This window comes from Mytilus californianus, unplaced genomic scaffold (genome assembly GCF_021869535.1).
Source record: "Mytilus californianus isolate M0D057914Y unplaced genomic scaffold, xbMytCali1.0.p SCAF_7, whole genome shotgun sequence".
Classification (NCBI taxonomy): Eukaryota; Metazoa; Mollusca; class Bivalvia; order Mytilida; family Mytilidae; genus Mytilus; species Mytilus californianus.
The window spans coordinates 100,202,386-100,210,287 of record NW_026262723.1 but is presented as its reverse complement, the minus strand read 5'-3'; positions in this window follow the sequence as shown (position 1 = coordinate 100,210,287).

Here is a 7,902-nt window from a genome sequence, read left to right as displayed (position 1 = left end):
TCATAAAGAGTTTGAAGGTAATTGTCATATTGTAGTCTGCCTATGTTGGTTTAATCTTATTATATATTTTTTTTCCAAAATCCCCATGGTTGTTAATTTGTATAACAAGCCATTTCTCCATAGAGTAAAAGGATTTTCATAGATCGTCAATTAATCAAAAGTAATGTTTTTGCTTATGTTCATGTATATAATCATTTATTAAAGATTTCACTATAAACAGACTATCTGTAGTATAATGGTTTTCTCTTAAAATTAGTTGAAAGTTACGATCGATATACATGTATAAATATGGTATAATTCTGGTTGTATACTTGACTCCAAATATTTATACCAACAGAAGTCTTACAATGTCATCTAATTCGGCAGTAAATGCGTTTAAGTGGTCAGTATGAACTGTGTTTCCTCTTTGATGCGCAGGCGCTGATTTTAGGTTTTTTTTTTATTTAATCATTTTCGGTTCGTGTAGATCTTTTATGTATATCACACTTCAATAAAAATCACAATCAAATCCAAAATGAATTTGAAATCTAACCCAAACGAATCCAAGGTTATGATAATACATGTAGGTGAGTACTAAAAGATAGAATAAAAAGACATCTAGGAAATCAGGGTTCTGTTTATCGAAGCTGTCCTAGGATTTGTCCTAAAACCTATCTTAGGAATAAACTAGGATAAAGTAAGGACCGACTTACGACATGTCTCAGCAAGCACATCGAAGCTATCTAAGAACTATCCTAGCTAGGATGTCCTAACCGCTGTCCTAAGTTTTAGCATAAAGGAAAATAGGATATTAAAAATGAAAGATATATAAAAATACACCAAATTTCGCAAGTAGTAAACAATTTAAGATTAAAAATTATAATTACCATTAGTATTATTTTAAAGATAATAAATAATATTTAGCTTATAATTGTACATTCAAACTTTATAAAACAAACAAAAAACACAAAAAAATGTAAATACGTTTTATACTATATATATAAGAATTGAACAACATAGTTGTAAATCGTGAGAACTAAATATATATTTTTGAGTGAGTTAAATTCGAAGTGTCACGGTTATATACTTTACAGACTTCAAAGGCAAATATCTTGCATCTTTAATATAAATCGGAGTACATACATTATTTCATTACAGGTCACAGGCGCTTGGGAACTCCTTTTTCTGAATCTATATATCTTTTTTTTTTACTTTTTATAAAGTAAATATTCTTTCATAATCTAACCTTTTTTTCGTTTATTTAATGTGATTTATTTATATATTATTTGTACTGCTCCCTAAATAAACATGTATAGGCGGTGGTTGTTTTTTATTACAAATTTACCATCATAGAATATATCCTAAAGTTATAGGACTAATCTAGTAAGACCATCTTAAGACACCTAAATAGGTGCCTAAATTTAGGACGATTCCTATGACTTTTCCTAAGTTACGACATGTTTGATAAACCCATATAGGACAAAGATTTGTCCTAAGATGATCTTAGGACATGTCCTAGTCCTAAGAGCGCTTCGATAAATAGGCCCCAGATTCTGAACGAAACTACAAATGGATACAAATATATCGGTATTTATTTCACTAGTTCATTAACATTTACTTTCCATATTAATCATTACTTAAGCTATAACTTCTAGCTCAAACTCAATTCTATGAATATGCTGCTACATGTGCAAGAATCTCTTAATCGCGAATCCTTTTGGGTATTCTCTGGAATCTGACCGTCTCTAGACCACGGAAAATGCCGTATTACTGCCGCCATCAGCTTCACGTCTATAATTAATTGAAACATATATGCACAACAAAACATCAGAAACGATTTTAGTACTAATATAAGTCTCCCATAAATGGATCTTTTCCTAGATTTAGGATGAGTACCAATACATGATTTCCTTGATAAAGGGTGTCAGATTTTTTCTGGAATGAGCTGCTTAGCGCCAAATAAAGGGGATGGGAATATCCACTATATTTAATAAATGTGTGTTTACGGTTTGTATTATATCATTTTTACAACTCGAATAACAACTTAAATGTATTAAAATAGGTTTTCTTGACAGTTTGTTCGTTGAAGGGAATATCATGTAATAAGAAATAAAAGCAGTCTAGTTGCATTCTCTCAATCTAATTTGGCATCAGGTAGACAATCATCATCTTTCAAACTTGATGAATTTCAAGTCTGCAAGTCTGTTCTTACTTGAATGTTCTGAATTTTCCTTATTGCGAAACCAGTATTTTGCTGATATCATAAAGTAGCTAAGTGCAAGTACTACTTCTCTAGTCTTTTTGCTTCACAGTCATCGTCTTACGATAAATTACAAATATTACTAGAAAATTATTATTTCAATATGATTCACATGTTGATTTTTATGTAATTCGTATGTGCAATATGCTTTATGTAACATTTGATCTAATTCTTCAATTCCGTCGTATATGTCTTTCATGAAAGTGGTGATGAGTTGATTTATTTTAAAAGGTTATAAATTTTACATCTGATAAGGTCTTATGGGTATTTTACATCTGATAAGGTCTTATGGGTATTTTACATCTGATAAGGTCTTATGGGTATTTTACATCTGATAAGGTCTTATGGGTATTTTACATCTGATAAGGTCTTATGGGTATTTTACATCTGATAAGGTCTTATGGGTATTTTACGTGTTAGTAGTATTAGTTGTACATGCTATTAAATACTTATTTATGTGTAACCCGTCCGTAAGTGCCCACGTTTTAAAGCGATAGTTTTTAAATAAATATATATTAAACTGCTTGCGTTATGTTACCAAGACATGCAGTTTTGTAAATTACTAGTGTAATTTCGAATTACCAAGGCTGTTTAAAAAGTGTTGGTTTAATCCAAAATAAATATAGGATGTTAACACAGATATTAAAAAAAACAGGTTATAAACCTTTATAAAAGATGGATCTTTTTTAATGTATTCTTTCAAAGATCCGTCGTTCTTTTGTTAAAGATGGGGTTCATGTCGTACAGTTTAGACGTGACTTCTTGCATTTTTAAGTTGTTGTCAGTAAATTTCCATGACCATGAACTGTAAGGATTATTTACGCAAGTTTTCAAAACATGACATGGAATTATCCAAACTGCTTATGTCAGCTTTATATTTTTTTGATGTGGTACATTGTAATAATGAGTAATATCTTGATGTTCGGTTATCCACCTTCGAACTGAAAATATTGTGATAAAAACAAACAGTTTCATCAAGGAAATCCTTTTACGTTCCGTGTTAATGTATACTGCATTGCACCATACCCCTAAAACGAATTGTTCACATGATTGTCAAATTGAAAAGAAGGGTTTGCTATTTGCTATGAAGGTCAAAGAAATTTTTTTGAAATATGAAGAAATAAATCAACCAATAAAATCAAAGAAGTCATTCACTTAATGCTTCATCAATAATGTCTATACGTGCAAGAATTAAAACAATAAGAAAAAAACCCATGAACACTAGGAAATGAAAAGAACGATTTGCTATGAAGGTCTAAGAAATTTATTTGAACTATGATGAAATAAATCAACAAATAAAATCAAAGAAGTCATTCACTTAATGCTTCATCAATAATGTCTATACGTGCAAGAATTAATACAATAAGAAAAAGAAAATATGAACACTAGGACACGTAAATTTTTTATTCGATGTACATTTATATATTGTGTTGACAGTAAACCCATTAGCCAAATACGACGTTAAAAACACAATTACAGCAACAATTCATAAAAATATAATAATTTAAATGTCCTTCAACCAACATCTTTATACTGAACATCTTTAAAAAAAAATCAATATAGGACCAGTTCCTGTAATGAAGGTTATTAAGAATTGTGTAACGTATTGACAGAATTCATTTGAAATAATTAAACCATCTATGGGTAGGGAAACAAAATGTGCAATTGAATGTTTACCAGCGGGAAGCATATAATGGATAATTATTGTACTATTTTTTTCCCAAAAGGGTAATTTTCGAAATAAAACTCTTACATTACAAATGAAATAACGAAGTGGTATTTGTATTTGTTATTCGTTAGGTTGATTTTGTTACTGTACTGTTTTCTGTTTGTGTGCAAATCAGCATCTTTTATCTGGCTTTGTACTAAACCAACATGCTGGGCCGGATTTTTGACATGCACGTTCACAAGGTATCCGGTATCATGTCATACACTGACACTTTATTCTGACTCCGAGACGACCAGCGGAGAAGCAGGAACTACCAATTTTTCAAAATCTTTAGATTAACCCTGCCGGGAATCGAACACGACCTCCCAAATTTGAGGAAATACATGTATGTAGGTAAACTATAAGAAAGCACTACGAGTCTGTTTGGATGTGCGGGATGTATAAATATGATTCGGTCGTTTCATTATAACATATCTAGAAGAATGTCAGGATCCTTCCATTTATAAAAATTCTTGCTCAGAGATGTCCGTTATGTATTATAAGAAATATCAACTAAAAATACGTAGACAAGTTGGATCTGTAAATCACTCTCCAGTTGAAGGTCCATTGCGCACTGCAGAGTTTCTGAAGTTAGCGTTTTCAGGATAGAACATATAAGAATGATAAAAAAACAATGGCAGAAGTCTTTAAACAATATAAGTCAGTTTTTGAATTTTTAAGACTTAAAATTTATAAAAATAGCGATTTACCGGAAAATATTTTTGAGCAATGATCATTCAATAATAAGACACGATACTAGTATAATAATTGTGAAACATGGTTTCTGGGTTATGGAGTGTAATATTTAGAAGGAGATTAATTCCTACATTGCAGTTGTCCTTAATATGAAAGGGCTTATTTTTGAATTTATTCTTATTTCTTGTATAAATATTTTATGCTAAAATTGTAAAGACAAACAGACAAAGAAGGACAACTCTAATTGTAACTTTTCTTTTATCACATCCCGATTAATGCGTATCTATACGAGAGTTGGCCACAGACCACAATTAATTCCTCTATTAGTTCTTTATAACGTTTTTTCTCATTAAAAAAATTGCACCATGCATTTTTGACAAATCTTTTGTGTGTGTAATGTATAGTACTAGTCCAAAAATATATCCAAAATTCAGAAAGATTGAACCAATCACTCTTACAAATTTAGCCACTACACAGCCATACCCCTATCGACAAGTCAAGAGATGTTCCGAAAACTGTAAATATTACCTTTTTGCACTTGGCCTAATCACTCTTTCCATATCAAAATCAGTTTAAATACAACATCCAAAAATTTATTTCACCTCTCTTCTTTCACTTCCACCCCATAAAAACTAAGAAATCAATGAGAAAGGCAAAGAAAAAAATTAAGAAAAAATACACTTTAATTAAAGGGAACTATATTCGTCCAGGTTCTAGAAACTGAAATTTGCTTTTTCATTTATTTCTAAGATAAACCTTCAGGTAAGTAGGGAATATAATTTCACTATAGTCTTATAGAGGGCATATGTACCAAATTGTGCCCATATCAAACAAATAAATGGTAGTAAATCCTATACAAAGATTCAATTGGAATATTTAAATAACTTTTTTGATTAAAAGATACTTTCATGTTAATACAGAAACCGCATTTACGTTATCCTTTAGGCATAAGAAAAACATTCAAACACAGGCACACGAGAACAAAACATTATAAGCATCAACCTATACCATGTTGGTTTAAGGCCTTCACATCACAAGCCACAGGCGGTATTCAGAGAGATGGAAAGAAGTCAAATCCCATTTACAAGGATGAGGGAAGAAAACTATGTTTTTTTTATAAATTCTCTCATCAGATAAACCAACACTTTTCTCAAAACAATTGATTTTGGTTGAAATTACACTTTATTGACCTTTAAAATCAAGTTAGGAACACACTATAATAAAACTGACCAGCTAGAACTGTACGAATATAAACAAAGTTGCCTTAAATTACCATAAAAACAAACAATATTTAAGTCATAGATCAAAATCAGAGTTGCTACTGTAACCTTAAAATGCTAACATGCAATTATCCAATATTTACATGAAATTGGGGGAAACAGTGCACGAAATTCGTGTTGTTGAACTTTACATGGGATTAAGAAAAACATATATACCAATGAAATAGGAAAACATCCGGTAAGTTATTATTGACTTATCCCCCTTTACACATTCTCAGTACTTGAAAGGATGTCTACTTCGTGTGAAAATTTTCTTGTGATTTTGTTTATCATTTTAAAATCTATGTTAACCTGTTGCATTCAAACAATCAGCCATATATGTATAATTTTAAAGAATGAATGATCGAAAAACGCGTGCATAAGCAAACTCAAAGCGACATCGAGATTGTGAGCAATAAAACTCCGGAGATATGGGGGTAAATGGCAATGAAACATCAACCAATTAACACAAATTCACAAAAAATAGACATTAACTATTGCTTAAGGTTTTCAGCTATGGATAAGATCCAACATCATAATACATTTCCAAAATAGCTTCAAGACTACAGAACACTCCAACATAGTTTTGACAACACGTAACAAGTAGGTTTATTCATATATCATAAACAAATCGACTTGCTTTGTGCTGAACACAGAAATGTTCTTGAAATATTATAAAACTTATTAAATATTATATAAACTTAACTCTACCTGAATATCTAAAAACAAAAAATCTTTTAAGTTTCAAAAGATCTTTTAAATTTCTTTTAATCTTTCAAACTTATTTAATAGTATGAACATATAAAACCGGCAACGGGATTTTGTTAATTATGGAAATGATGATAACGGGTATATAGAACTGCGGTTCTTTAACCGAACCATTTTATGCCTTTAGAGATCTTTAGTTTGACTTTGAATTTTGGAAGCTGTTACTGCGTAAGGAAAAAAGACCTGATCTGGAGCAGTAAGTTGCAATAATTTCTCCGCCAATTGTAGTCATGATGAGACACTAAACATTGTTCCTTATATTCGCTTTTGTGATATTCCACATATTGACGTAGCCATGTAATATTCCAAATTTAAAATAAAGTATATAATACAAAGCAAGGAAGATCCTACAAATCTGTGACAAATTGGAACATTGGGTAGTTCAACAAAGAATTTCATATCATAAAATAAGGAAACTTAAATTTAATAAGCTTGTACAGATTATTACTGGGGTAGTTACATCATGTGATTTAATAGAGTTTTTCCTTTCTGGTAATAATTTCACAAAATTTAAACATGAAAATAATGTTTACATAACAATCTTCTTACCTTCCGAAACATTTAACCTCACTCCCGTTTTGATGGAGTTCCAATCGACGAAGGCTTTAATGTTGTCGTTATTGTATGTAAACGTCTATTTTTGTTGGTCCAAACATTTTTCTCTGTTTTCGTTAGTTCTACGAGGATACAATTCACAGGTCGAAATTTATTGTGTGTCTTTGTTTTTTGTTTTTTTTTTAAATTTCGACAACTGCTGGGAGTCGGCTTCGTAGCCGATTTACGGCAGCTCGAGAAAAATAACAATAAGAAAATGGTGAAGAAGAACAAGGGTTAAAGGAGTTCTTCAGATTTAAAGCCTAGTATAAGTACAAGTAGATCGTCCAGTGCCATGAGCGGTATCTGGCAGACCCAAAAAGTCAGGAAAAAGGCATTCTAGGTGTAGACAGTAGCGTATCTTATTGGATATGCGAAAAATCAAACAAGCTTACTAGAAAAAGCAAGACTACAAATTAGATGCTTTGAATGATAAAGTCGATGAATTTATGAGAATGTATGCGATGAATATGATGAAAATGAGGATTTAGACTCAGAGCCGCTGGGTAAAAAAGTTACGTCAGATGACAAATATAATGATGTGCAAGACACAACAAAAGAGTCTGCACAGAAGAAAAAGTAGGCTTGCTACTATATGCAAACGTTTTTGAAAAACAGAAAAATATAACTGGTGAAAA